This window comes from Acomys minous (assembly GCF_964271855.1).
Source record: "Acomys minous genome assembly, chromosome: 5".
Taxonomy (NCBI): domain Eukaryota; kingdom Metazoa; phylum Chordata; class Mammalia; order Rodentia; family Muridae; genus Acomys; species Acomys minous.
The window spans coordinates 112,795,232-112,808,985 of NC_140494.1; the positions used below are offsets into that span (position 1 = coordinate 112,795,232).

Sequence of the window (13,754 nt, forward strand, 5' to 3'; positions counted from 1 at the left end):
TTCTTGCTGTTGGCTCCTGAAATTGTTCTTTGTTCTTGCTCATGTCCAGATGCTTGTTGGGTAACTCTCTCTGATCGAATAGCCCTCAGTCCAAATATGGCTGTGCTGGATAGTTTTCATGTCAACATGGCATAAGCTAGGGAGGGTGATTTGGGACGTCTACAGGGCCAGTCCGTGGGGCATTTTCTTGACTGAAATGGGAGGGCCCAACTTACTGCGGGTGGTGCCACCTCTAGGCCAGGTGGTCCTGGATGATATAAGGAAATAAGTTATGCATGCTAAGGAGAACAAGCCAGCAAGCAGCAGTCCTCTGTATGCTTGACCCTCCTTTTTCTAGATAAGCTTTACCTCCTAAGTGCTCTGTAGGTTCCCCAAACAGTGCCACTAGCCAAGGAGCAAGTGTGCAACACAGGAGACTGTGGTGTGCTTCTTAGATTCAGATCATAATAAGGCGTGTGCCCAAGAGTGAGATAGTTGGACTGTATGGTCATTCTATTTCTAGTACTCCACCATCAATAGTGACGATACTTTAAATTCCCAATAAGGATGTGTCAGCATCCCTCCCCGCACCCCCCTCCCACATGCTCCCCGGTGTTTTTCAGTTTTGATTCTTCAATGGGAGCTATTCTGTCAGGAAAAAGTTAAAATTTCATTGTAGTGTTGTGTGTTTCTTTTATCTATGTTTTCTTGAATCTAGGTAAATATTGAGAGATGAAAGGAGATTTTTGTCACTTTTATTACTGATTTACTTGAGGCTCATTGACTCAACAAATAGCATACCTCATTTTCTGTGATATATTTCAAACCTAAAGGCAGTCATGCATGGAAGGCCCATGAAATGTGGTAAACAAGCTAACATAAAATGTACAAACAGTAATAAACAAACCAATAAAGAAATCTTAAGGTTGTTAAAATTTGGCTATTAAATGTGGGGTCAGTGTCATGTGGAAGATTCATAAAAGGAGACAAGACTCCACTCAAACATACTAAAGTATTGATTATGATACAGTCAATTACAGCCTCAGTCATCTCTGTAAGAATAAAGGACACTTGAATATTGTTATGCTCTAGTCCCTTTCATGTGCAATTTATACAGTCTGCTTGTTCAGTCTATAGGAGAAATTTCTGTGTGTCCATCACTTTCAAATTTAGGTTCTATTATACTGGGCATTGCCAGACATTTTTCTATTTAGAATAATAAAAACTGTATTGTACTAGGTACAGCATAAAACATGCCCATTGGTTGACTGCCACACTAGTGCTGTCTGTTCCCTTGCTCAAGCTCATACTTGGCCAGGGTAAGTGACTGCGACCAACCATATGTTGCAGTATCTGCTTCTATTTGTGTAACAGAAGCAGTGTGATTTATTTACAGTGGCTACCTAGGCTGATGACTGTGCTGCAGACGTAGGTGACCATGGTGCTTAACAAATGATACATCAGTAATTAGATCTACCAGGGCTATTATGGTCAAGAGTTCTGGTTTAGGTGTATAATGGCGAAGAGGGGAGGTGGAAACCAGTCTATGCACGGGTCAAGGTGAACCAAGCAAGCTGGTCCCTATATTTGGCAATAATCTGAGCAGTAAACGTGATAGGCCGTGCACAAGAAGTATGAGATGGTTTGCTTGAAGGGATGTATGGGGAATCGCACCCGGGATGCTTCTTCCTTCAGGGAATGTTGCCGATCAGCATTCCATTCACATGACTTCTGCCCTGACAGTGTGTAGAAACAGAGTCAGAGCTGTTAACCACTTCAGACCAGAGTTTGAGGAAAGTAGGACAGGAGAAAGGGCTTACACAGGGCGTGCCAGGCACTGTAACCCGATGACTTATGTCCATCAAAGTAGACATAAACCAAGTTACTGTGGACACCTGAGCAAGCACAAGTTAGGACCACCGCGGTTATGTGAAGAGCGTCTATGCACAGTTTCAGTGCTGGGTTGGAAACACCCAACCTAATTGTCACCATCATTGTGTTGTGGGTAAGCTTGGGGAAAGGGAAGCTTCCTGGGGTGTCTGCCAACACATGGAGAATAAGCCTCTGGAGTAAAGCCACACAGATGAGGGCCTCTAGGCATAGGTAGAGTGGGTGGAAGAAAAACAGGACAGAACGCAGTCTCAGATAGGAGAAAACCCGAAGTGAAAAATGTCAGCCCACCAGTGCAAGAATCATTAAGGTAACCCCAGCACTGGACTGGGCTACAAGAAGGATAATAAGCCGGGTGTGGTGGCACATGCCTGTGATCCCAGCACTCAGGAGGCAGAGGCAGGAGGATAGTTGTGAGTTCGAGGCCAGCCTGGTCTACAAAGCCAGTCCAGGACAGCCAAGGCTACACAGAGAGACCCTGTTCCAGGAAACAAAACAAAGCAAAACAAAAGATAAAACAAAACAAATAAAAAACCCTCCCAACCAAAACAAAAACAAAAGCAGTATAATAAATCAGGAGGAGAGTTGTACAGTATCTATTTTGTGATCTATATTGTGAAGTGGAAGGAGCTAAGGTGCCAAGAATCTGAGTAAATAATTGGTAAGCTAATGGTAAAGTACATGGATTTAAGTCAAGGTTCCTAAGGCCTGGGATGGCCAATGGGATGATGTGACTCAGGCCATCTCATGTGGCTTTTCTGTAGGCTGGAGCATGAGGTGGCCTCATTGGGAGAAGAGAGAAACCATCAGGTCTGGTGGCTTCTGGCCTGGCTGGTATGGCTCCAAAAGGATAGATCTTCCTAGTTTTCAAGAGAGGACATAGTCTCTCACACAAAAGGGCCATCTTTATTGTGTACACACACACACACACACACACACACACACACACACACACACACACTCACACTCCTGGTCTACTCTTTGCTTTCACTGTGAAATTGAAGAGTTAGCCTAAGGGCCTTGGGCATGCCGTGTACGCTAGGCTAGCTCTCTACCACTGAGCTGCAGCCCCAGCACTTTTTGTATTTTTTTGGGGGGGAGCGGGGACTGAGACAAGATCTCTGTATGTAGTTCTGACTGGCCAGGAGCTCATTGTATAGGTCAGACTGACCTTGGACTCCAACATCCTTCAAGATACAGCCAATGTTAACATTATTCATGACTGCATAGAATTTTTTTATTTTTTTATTTTTCCTTTTTTGGGTTTTTCAAGACAGTTTCTCTGTGTAGCCTTGGCTGTCCTAGACTTACTTTGTAGACCAGGCTGGCCTCGAACTCACAGCAATCTGTCTGCCTTTACCTCCCTGGTGCTTGGGATTACACGCTGCTCAACACTGTGCTCAGCTGCATAGAATTTTTAATTTTCTGCTTGCTTTGGAGTAATTTTTGTCTTTATTTTTATTTTTTGAGGCAGTATCTTACCATGTGGCCTGGTCTTGTCCCAAATTTGCTATCCTCCCGCCTCCATCTCTTGGCTGCTAGAGTTACTGACATGTACCACCACATGTAGCTTATGCAGAAAGTTCTCCATTTCCAGGTTTGGGTGCTATCTTAAACTTCCTACTCTGGCAAGCAAGCATTTATATCTTTACATTTAATTTTATTTGTGATTATCATACTCCTTCAGGGTCTCCTGGGAAGAGAATTTGAGAGGTAGAAATGTCGAGACCTTGTCTGTCTGAAATGGTGCCTTTTCCCTCCCACATTGTGTTACCTTTGCAGAAGGGAGGACATTCTGGCTGGGAGACCATTTTTCCTCAGACACTTGAACCTGTTTCTCCACAGGCTTCCTGGACACAATTATCTGTATCCTCCTTATTTTTTAGTTACCATTAGATTGTGACCTTGCAAAATAATGTATCTTCCTATGAATTGTTTTCATCCATTGCTGTGATTTCCTCTAGCCAGAAAGTAACTATCCTTCAGTTCCATCCATCCATTCATCTATCTCTATCTATCTATCCATCTTGGTTTTTTGAAACAGGGTTTCTCTGTGTAGCCTTGGCTGTCCTGGACTCACTTTGTAGACCAGGCTGGCCTCGAACTCACAGTGATCCGCCTGCCTCTGCCTCCCGAGTGCTGGGATTAAAGGCGTGCGCCACCATGCCCGGTTCAGTTTTGTTTGTTTGTTTTTGAGGTTGTTCCTTTGATAATTTCCTGTCCATTTTCCCCCCACAGTTCTAACAGCAGCATTTACTTTGGCCTTCTCTTCTCCGAGGCCCAGGGAGCTTTGTCAAAGTCAAGCCCTACACACTTTCCCACCTCTCTTCCTTCAGCCTCTTCAACAGCTGGGGTGCAAAGTAGATGATGATAATGGGGCCCCGGCTCTGCGGAAGGCCTTCTTGGCCTCTAGTACAGCAGTCCTGAGACCAAAGGGCCCGGCTTAGCTTCCGTGCCACAACGTGGCAAACTCTCCTGACTGCGAGGGAAGCTCCGGGTGCTTGTCCTTCGCCTCCCGCACCACATCCACGTAGGGCAATCCCGGCTTCCCCGTGAGCATGTCAGCTCCTTACTGAATGTCCTGGGCCGCTGCGCGGAAGGCCAGACCATGGGCTCCAGGAGGCACCTGGCAACAGTGGAGGTCTCCAAAAGCTGGGCTTGACTGAGCTGCTTCCCGGAAAGGGCCATAGAAACAGGAGGAAAGTTTGGCATTATAGCTCATCACAGAAACCCTGTTGCCAAGTCCATGTTTCAGCAGGGCAGCCTTGATGGCCACAACATGTCCATCCATCATGTCCGATGGAGCTACAACCTGACATCTTTCCTTGACATGGGCTAGCCCCCACCTCTGCCAGCGTCGCAGCCAGGAAGGCTCCGTTCTCACTCAGGAGGTCACAGTGACCATGGGAGGTGTAAGGGCACAAGCAGACACCACAGGCCACTAGGAGGGTAGGGATGTTCTTCCTCAGCAGACTGATAGCCTCAGTAGCTGTGGAGTCCTCTGAGTCAGCTGCAGAGCCCTCTGTTAATCCTTAGCAACTCTGCTGGGAATGCCAAAGATCAGAACACAGTGCAGATCTGCTTCCACCAGGGGTCTCAGCATCTCCTGTAGCTGGCGCACCATAACTGGCCACTCCCAGGAGGCTGGCGATAGGCTGGACATCATCAGGAATGTCCTGTGACAAAGATGGGATAGATGAAGTTGAGGGCGCTGATGGTGGGGGCAGCTGTCTGCCACTGTGCAGAGCGGACAGGTGATGCATGGTGTGGGCCAGTGGAGCACAGGGCAGTCTGCTGGATGGCATCTAGACTCCTGGGGTGTCTACTGCAGGCTCAGCTCTGGGACGCTGCTTGCCCCGCCCACAAACTGCCGCTCTAAACACTGCGCTCTCCCGCTCTCAAAGCACAAGCCTTCCTGTCCGTTTTTTGTTTTTGTTTTTGTTTTTAATCTGTTCTACTACTTTCTGTTTGTCATTTTGTGCAGGCTTATGGACAATTTTGGTCTTTCAACCCTTTGTTGAACTTATCTTATACATTATCTTCCAAAATGTCCTTCATTTGTTCTATAAATTCTCCCTTGGTTTGTTTTTAAGTTTTATTTATTTATATTAAGTTTCTAGGAAGTTGCATGCAACCCAGGGTTAGACTTAAATTTTTTACGTAGCCAAGGATGGCCCAGACCTCCACTTCTCTCCTTCTGCCATGTGGGACCAGAGGGTCAAACTCAGATCTGGCACCCCCTTCTGGCCTCTCCAGGCACCAGGCACATGGGTGCTGCATACACAGAGTCAAAACACTCATGCTCATAACACAAGAATACGTAAATCATTATTAAAACAACAACAACAAGTGGACCCCGAGAACTTGGACTGTGCTTCTCCACTGTTGGGCTTTGCTCTGGTGTGGATTAGTGACAGAACGCCTAGCCGTGCTTTGTTGACTTGAGCTGGGACACTTGCTATCCCGAAGGCTGTCCTTTGCATCTTGGGTGTTCAGCAACACCCCAGCCCCTGCTCATTAGAGGATAGTTGCAAGCTCCATCTGTGACCACAAACTGTCACCAGACACCTCCAGATGTCTGGGTAAGGTCTGGTTGGGGTCCAACCAAGTATCTGTGATTTTCCTCTCTTTCTTTCTTTCTTCCTTTCTTTCTTCCTTCCTTCCTTCCTTCCTTCCTTTCTTTCAAAGATTTATTATTTATACAGCATTTACACCTGCAGGCCAGAAGAGGGCACTAGATCTCACTATAAATGGTTGTGAACCTCCACGTGGTTGCTGGGAATTTGGAAGAACAGGCAGTGCTCTTAACCTCTGAGCCATCTCTCTGGCCCTGATGTTCCTCTTTTGCATGGATGTCAGATTCTCTTGCTTTTCTGCAGAGAGTTCCTGCCTGGAAATGAGTGCCTGGGTACCAGAAGAAGTGGCTAGTGTTCCCGTGTCTATGTGGATTTAGTTTGCACTGCCACCATGTCCATTTTATTACATTTTTGCTATTTAGTGTGTGTGTGTGTGTGTGTGTGTGTGTGTGTGTGTGTGTGTGTGTGTGTGTGTGTGTGTTTGCACGGGAATGTGTGTATGCACTCATGGAGGTCAGGAGTCATTTCTCTCCTTCTCCCATGTGGCTCCCAGGCCATCAGGCTACACAGCAGTCTTTACACACTGAGTCATCTAGTCAGCAGCTCTTGCTGCAGCTGCTATGGGCGCCATCCAGGGCAGAGTGTCTCTGGCTGTTTGTTGTTTTTGTTTTCGTTTGGAGAACATTGCCGTTCCATTCTTCTGTCAGGATGATGACAACCATGGGGCTGCAGCTCTGCAGGGTCGCAGAGCTAAGCAGTAGATCCAGCCACTTCTTCCACTGGCTGGCGGTGAGTCTTGTCTGAGCCTCACCCACATGCTGCTTAGGCCTATCTGCTACCTCCAGTTCTAGGCTTCCTGAAGTTTTGCAGTGTGAAGCAACCTGCGTCTTGGCTTCTAACGTTCACCTTTCTTGGTTCTGTTATGTCACTTTGTTCTCATTCATTTGCTTTCCAACTTCCAAAGATTTTTTTTCACCCTTCTCTGTTCTTCTTTGTGGGTTTTTGGTAATATGTTTGTTGTTTGTTTGAGACGGGGTTTCAGTCTGTATCTCAGGCTGACCTTCAACTTTGTAGCCCAGCCTGGTCTTGACCTTTAACAAACCCCATGCCTCATCCTCCCAAGTGCTGGAATTACAGGCAGACACCACCATCCACAGCTATCCTTGTGGATTTTTGTCATGTTGCATTATAAAAAGCTATGTTATTTTTTAGAAACACAACAAGTTGTATTAAGACAACCAAGTTATTTGACAAAAGTTTTAAAAAGAAGTACTTCAGTATTTTCTTATAGCATCATTGGTGCTAACCTGTTTATCGGCATGCTGTTAGAGACCAGGGCAATCAGAAAGGAAACCTGAGGCTTGCATCTTTCCGATTATCTAGGACACGCGATTACTGCTGTTGTCAATGCTGCCCACCGCTGACCTTCTCTTTGTATGCTAGCCTTCCCTTCTATAGGTCAGGAAACACCATGCTGATTTCATTGAATGTTCTTTATCAGATCAGGCCAAAAGATCTATACTACACAGTAGAAAGTGACCTTAAAAAAAAAAAAAGCTATAAAGCCAAGCACGGTGGCACACATCTGTAATCCCAGCAGAGGTAGGCTGATCTCTGTGAGGCCAGCCTGGTCTACAAAGTGAGTCCAGGACAGCCAAGGCTACACAGAGAAACCCTGTCTCAAAAAAACCAAAAAACAAAACAAAAGAAAAAAGACAAAAACTAATAATAATAATAATAATAATAAAACAATGATGAAGAAGACAACAATGAAGAAGGAGGAAGAGGAGGGGAAGAAGAAGAAGGAGGAGGAGGAGGAGGAGGAGGAGGAGGAGGAGGGGCTATATAAAAAGACAGAAGTATGGTCACTGGAGTAGGCTGCCATGAAAGGCTTATCTCGATCAGCAGGTGTTTGCAGTTGTTAGCTGACTGCGTATTTCTTTACTCACTGTGTGTTAAACTGCGTTGCCAGTTCCCCGCCCTCAATATCAAAACAAAAGTGAATTAACAGGAGAAGGCAAGAATTGGAGTGGAAGTTGTAAAACTATGGGATGTCACGTGTCATTTCCATCTATGCCATTTTCTGCCTTAGAAAGACAGACAGACGCCTGGCAGGCGAGGCCCTTTTCAAACTTTCCAAATGGATCTAGAGAGACAGGCAAGAAGACTTGCTCAAGTCTGAAAGTGTTGATGCTGCCACTATGACACCCAATGCCTTCCCACTGCTCCAGCCCTGGTATTCAAAACATGACAGAACAGGGAGGACGTGGAACCAGCTCTCCATGGATGTACACACCAGCATAAACGCCACGCCCAGAGAGCACTCTGGACAGCTGTGTTGACTCTTAGGGACGTTTACATTTAACCACAGTGCCAAGAACACCATGGGAGCATCTCCAACACACAAGCCCTACCTCAAACGAAAGACTTTTTTGATGAAACAATGAGCACATGTTGGCTTACGGGCTTGGCACAAGCCTATAACCATGGTGTCAGTAGATGTGCTACTAGGAGCATAAAGACACAACCATGAGCGAAGCCAAATCTTACCGAGCAGACTCCTCAAGCCCTGGCCTGGAGTTCTTAGGCGCAGGACTTTGAACGTTCGTATTTTCACTTCCGTGATAACCCAGTGGAATTGATATTAAGGTTGTTTTAGATATATTCTGTTGCTGGGATAAAACAGCTTGACCAAAATTAACTTTGGGGATGAAGGGATTTATCCGGCTGATACTTTCATGTTACAGTCCTTGGCTGAGGGAAGTCAGGGCAGTAGCTCAAGGCAGAAGAAACTTGAAGGAAAAGCCTTGGAGAAATGCTGCTTTTCAGGCTCACAGCTAGGTGGCTTTTGCTTTGTTGTTTGTTGTTGTTGTTTTTACCCTGGATGCGTCTGCATGGGTGTACATACATCATATGTGTGCAGGTGCCCGTGGAGGCCAGAGCACGTTGCATGCCCTGGAACTGGAATCATAGGCAGTTGTGACTGTGGTATGGATGCTGAGCACCAAGCCTGGGTCCTCTGCAAGAGCAATAAATACACTTAACCACTGAGCCTCCTAAGCTAGGTTTCTTTTTTTTTTTTTTTTAATTTTTTAAAATTAATTTATTCTTGTCACATCTCAATGGTTATCCCACCCCTTGTATCCTCCCATTCTTCCCTCCCTCCCATTTTCCCCTTACTCCCCTCCCCTATGACTGTTCCTGAGGGGGATTTCCTCCCCCTCGTATATGCTCATAGGATATCAAGTCTCTTCTCGGTAACCTGCTGTCCTTCCTCTGAGTGCCACCAGGTCTCCCCCTCCAGGGGACATGGTCAAAGGTGAGGCACCAGAGTATGTGAGAAAGTCATATCCCACTCTCCACTCAAGTGTGGAGACTGTTCTGACCATTGGCTAGATCTGGGTAAGGGTTCTAGGCTAGGTTTCTTATATACCACAAGACTACCTGTCTATGGGTGATGTGGCCCACAAAGGACTGGGTTCTCCTTAAACATTTTGCCAAGGCCATTTTACCTCTTCACGATTAAATAATAATAATAATCTTGTTAGGGACTGAATTCTATTGGTAGTTTCAAAACTTATTCCATGGGCTCTCAGCTTGGTCATTTTTGTTGCGAGAACTATTATTTTAGCTAATGTACCCTTTTAGTGTATTTTTTTTAAATCTTGGATTATCTCTTAAACATGCTTTTGATGTTTTGTAATTCTCTGAAGAGAAATGTGTTTTGTACCAAAGAAATTTTCTTGTATTAATTATTTTTCTCTATCTGTGATTTAAAATGCCATGATCAAAATCTACTTATGGAAGAAAAAATTACTTTTGGCTTACAGTTCCAGAGAGCCCATAATTATAGGGAAGCATGGCGGCCTACCGAAGGCACTTTGGCAGGAACAGGAAGCTAAGCAATCACAACTCAATTATAAGTGTGACGTAGGAAGCAAGCAGGAAGTAGGGCAAAGCTATAAGCTTTCAGTGCCTGTCCTCAACTATGAAAATCCTCCTGCAAGGCTGTGCTTCCTGAAACATCCCAGACAGCAACCACTAACTGGGGTCAGGTGTTCAAATATCCAAGCCTATGGAGGAATTTCTTATTTAAGCCAGTATATTTCTTAAACATTTTTATTTTAAAATATTACTTCTCTCACTCTCCATTCTTTCTTTTGAAAGTTCCTATTAGATAAACAGTGACTGGTTTTCTCTGTGTGTCCCTGTCTCTCTTTCTATCTCTGTCTCAGACAGGATCTTACCTACCATGTGCTGCTTAAATTCATCATGAAGGTAAGGGTGACCTCAGATTCTTGACCCCTCCACCCAACTGCTGGCATGCAGACATGTGTTACCACATTCAGTTCATCAATATCTTATAAGCTGTCATATTTTCCCTTTCTTAAAATTTCTTTTGAATGGTGCCTTCTATATATGCCTCCTTGATGTGTACTCTAGGACATGAATACAGGATTTAAGGAGTTAAGGTTTTAAGGTGTCAGTTGTAGCTTTCCATTTTATTTTTAGAATCTCTGAAAGTGAGCCTTGGGTAGTCTCCCATTTTCCTGTGATTTCTTAGCTCAAGCTGCTGTAAGCACACTTATTTTATGGGACAACAGGCTCTGTCTCAGGAGGGAGAAAGTATGCAAACCCGCTGGCTGTAAAGCCGCTGGCTGTTGGATCTTATCTGTCACACCTGGTGGATTACTTCCTGCTGTGTTTTGTCATTTTGGAAAATTGCTCTGAGCCTCAGTGGGGACATACCTTTCTGCACAGCTTCAGATTTGAGAGCCCTCCTAAGCAGCCCCTTTGGTGTGAGATTTTTGCTTTTTCTAGGCTGTTTTATATCAGGCTTTGGTTGGGATGCATGTTCTGGGCCATGTGCAAAGCACCAAAGCTATCTGTACTGTAAAGTCGGGGGTTTCAATCTTCTGCTCTGTCTGTGAGGTAAACTTAGGTTTTTTTTTACTTGCGGGTGGGGGGGGGGCAGGGGAGTTGATTGTTCCCTTCCCAAAGCCCAAGACCTTAGCAAGTTTCAGTGGAGCCTTGCGCTGTGGCAGGACAGGGTGACCTCTCAGTCTCCCCTTCACCCCTGCGCATCCGTCCTGTGACTCTTGCTCAGGGTTACGCCTCTGAATCTTAGCTTTCATTTCGAAGCCTGTAGTCACCTCTGCTCACCAAGGCCTCTGCAGCCCGAGGCTGTGAGTACACCACGTGGCACACAGCATCTGTGTATATATTTTTCATTGTTGACATTTGGAATTCCCTGTTTCTCCGTATAGCCAAATGTAAATATAATATAGTGCCTGTGGTTCTGTTCTAACTAGCCTTTCGGGGGTTTAGCCAGAGAGGATTCTGTGCTCTGCTAGCCCTCACTGTTAGAACTGGACGCCCAGCAATGAACTTTTAACTTGTAGCAGCTGCTTTTAAGTTAACATGTCTGAATACGGAAACACCAGTTTTCTGTGTGCAAAATAGTGCTCATGTTTTAGTTCTTTAGCTGAACGTGAATGTCTCTTCTTACTGTGCTAATTCAAAATTAAAGGCCATTTCACAGGGGAAGGGCCTCAGTTTCCTAGAAACGTTAATCGCTGAGACTTTGGTTTGCAGTGTGAAGATGATGTGCACGACACAGCGGAGTCGTGAGCTACTGCGCCAGAAGAAGCGAATGTAACTCAGAAATGATGGGTCCAGTCCAAGCGGAGGCTTAACATCTATGTGAGTGAACATTTCACAAGCAGTGGGAGTAAATTCCACACGAGGCAGGTGGTCACCAGTGACCAGATGTGCTGCATCAAGTTCATCTCTGTACATAGAAATCCCAACACTTTGTGGGGTCGTGGTACATTAGTGATAAGAAAGTTTTAAAAACTGTTTCTAATCCATTTGCATTGCATTAATGGATATCGGGATGTTTTGTTAATGTAATGGTTGGTGATTTATTATTATTATTATTATTGTTGTTGTTGTTGTTGTTGTTGTTGTTGTTGAAGAAAAATTTGAGATTCAAAGCCAGCCCTGTCTAACCTGGGTCACAGAAAACTATAACTCAATTTAAAAATAACAAAGCCTCTAAGTGTTGGGGGGTGGGGGGAGGCAGTTTAGTGGGTAGAGCACTTGTCAATCAAGCCTGTGGCCTGGAGTTCAGAGCCCAGCTAGCATCCATGTAAATACTAGGTGGGTGTGGCAGCCCTGTTGTAGGCCCAGGCCCAGGAGACAGAGAAAAGGAAGATCCTTTTTCACCCAAGCTAGCTCCTCAGACTAGCTGAGTCAGCAAGCTCTGGGTTCAAGTAAGAGGCCTTACCTCAATACACAAAGTGGAAACTGACTGAGGAAGACACCTGATGTTAAGCTCTGTGCCCTCACGCATGTGAACACTACATACATGGGAAAAAAAAGCTGGAATTAGAACTGACTTGTTTTAACATATCTAATCGATGGTCATTTTCCATTAAATATATATTCCCAGAGGAATACATAAGCTGGGTCTTTGAAAATCAGAAAATTATTCCATTTTTTTATGGGCTGCCCAAGGTGCCCTAGTAACCTAACCCCTACACAAGAGGAAGGACAACTACTTGAAAGACATTTTCCCAAGAGATGGAATCCCCCACAGATGGTCCTGTCATGTTTGGGTGTGTGCTCAGTCCTTATTTTTATTTATGTTTTATTTTTTAGATTGGCTCTCCACTATGTAGCCCCAGATGGCCTGGATCTCACCGCATAGTCCAGGCTGACTTGAACTTACAGAGATCCACCTTTTCTGTCTCCTAAATGCCAGCGTTAAAAGCATGTACCACCATGACCACTCACTCCTATTCCTGGCTCAACTAAGAGCCTAAGTTTAAGTGACTGCCTAAAATACCATTGTAGAATTATATGTACCATGATGTACACACTGAGCAGACTCATTATCCACATGGAAAGGCCATTAAGATCTCTGCCGCTGGGGTGGTTTGAATAGAACGGCCCCGACAGACTCATGTGTTTGAATGCTTCGCCCACAAGGAATGACACTATTAGGAGGAGCAACCTTGCTGGATGGAGTAGCTGTGGCCTTGTTGGGGGAAGTGTGTCTTTGTGATGGGTTTTGAGGTCTCCTGTGCTCAGCTCTGCCCAGTGTGGAACGGACTCTCCTTCTGCTACCTGCGGATCAAGATGTAGAACTCTTTTCCCGTTCTATGGGCTGCCATTTTGCCCTACTGACAATGCCCTGGCTTTACCCAGCAGCTGATGGAAACAGATGGTTATTCTCACAGCCAATCATTAGACAGAGCTCAGGGAGTCCTATGGAAGAGTTGACAGACCAATTGAGGGAGCCAGAGGGGTCAAGGACTCCACAAGAAGAACTACAGAGTCAACTAACCTGGGCCCATGGGGCCTCGCAGAGACTGAACCACCAACCAAAGAACATACTCGGACTGGTCTTAGGCTCTCTGTACAGATGTAGCAGATGCGCAGCTTGGTCTTTTTCTGGGTCCTCCAACAACTAGAGTGGGGACCCTCTCTGACTCTGAGCTCTCCCTTTGGATCCCGTTCCCCTAACTGGGCTGCCATGTCTGGCCTCCGTGGGAGAGGATGCACCTAGTCCTGAAGTGACTTAATGGGCCAGGGTGGGTTAGTACCCATGGAGGACCTCCTCCTTCTCTGCGGAGAAAGAGAGGGGAGAATTTGAGGGAGGGGTGTGTGGGGGGACCTGAGAGAAAAGGAGGGGAGGCTGAAATCAGGATGCAAAGTCAATAAATAAATGAATTTTTAAAAATGTAGAAGTCTCAGCTCTTTCTCCAGCACCATGTCTACCTGCATGATGCCATGCTTCTGTCC

The 13,754-nt window shown here is 45.5% G+C and overlaps 1 pseudogene across 1 annotated transcript; it reads right to left on the minus strand.

Moving 5' to 3' along the window:
* Positions 1 to 4,175: 4,175 nt before the first annotated feature.
* On the minus strand, positions 4,176 to 13,487 carry LOC311598447 (delta-aminolevulinic acid dehydratase-like; annotated as a pseudogene). Its single transcript has 2 exons — positions 13,347 to 13,487; positions 4,176 to 5,106 (listed from the first exon to the last, which is right to left on the minus strand). The product of its transcript is annotated as a delta-aminolevulinic acid dehydratase-like (transcript).
* Positions 13,488 to 13,754: the final 267 nt, after the last annotated feature.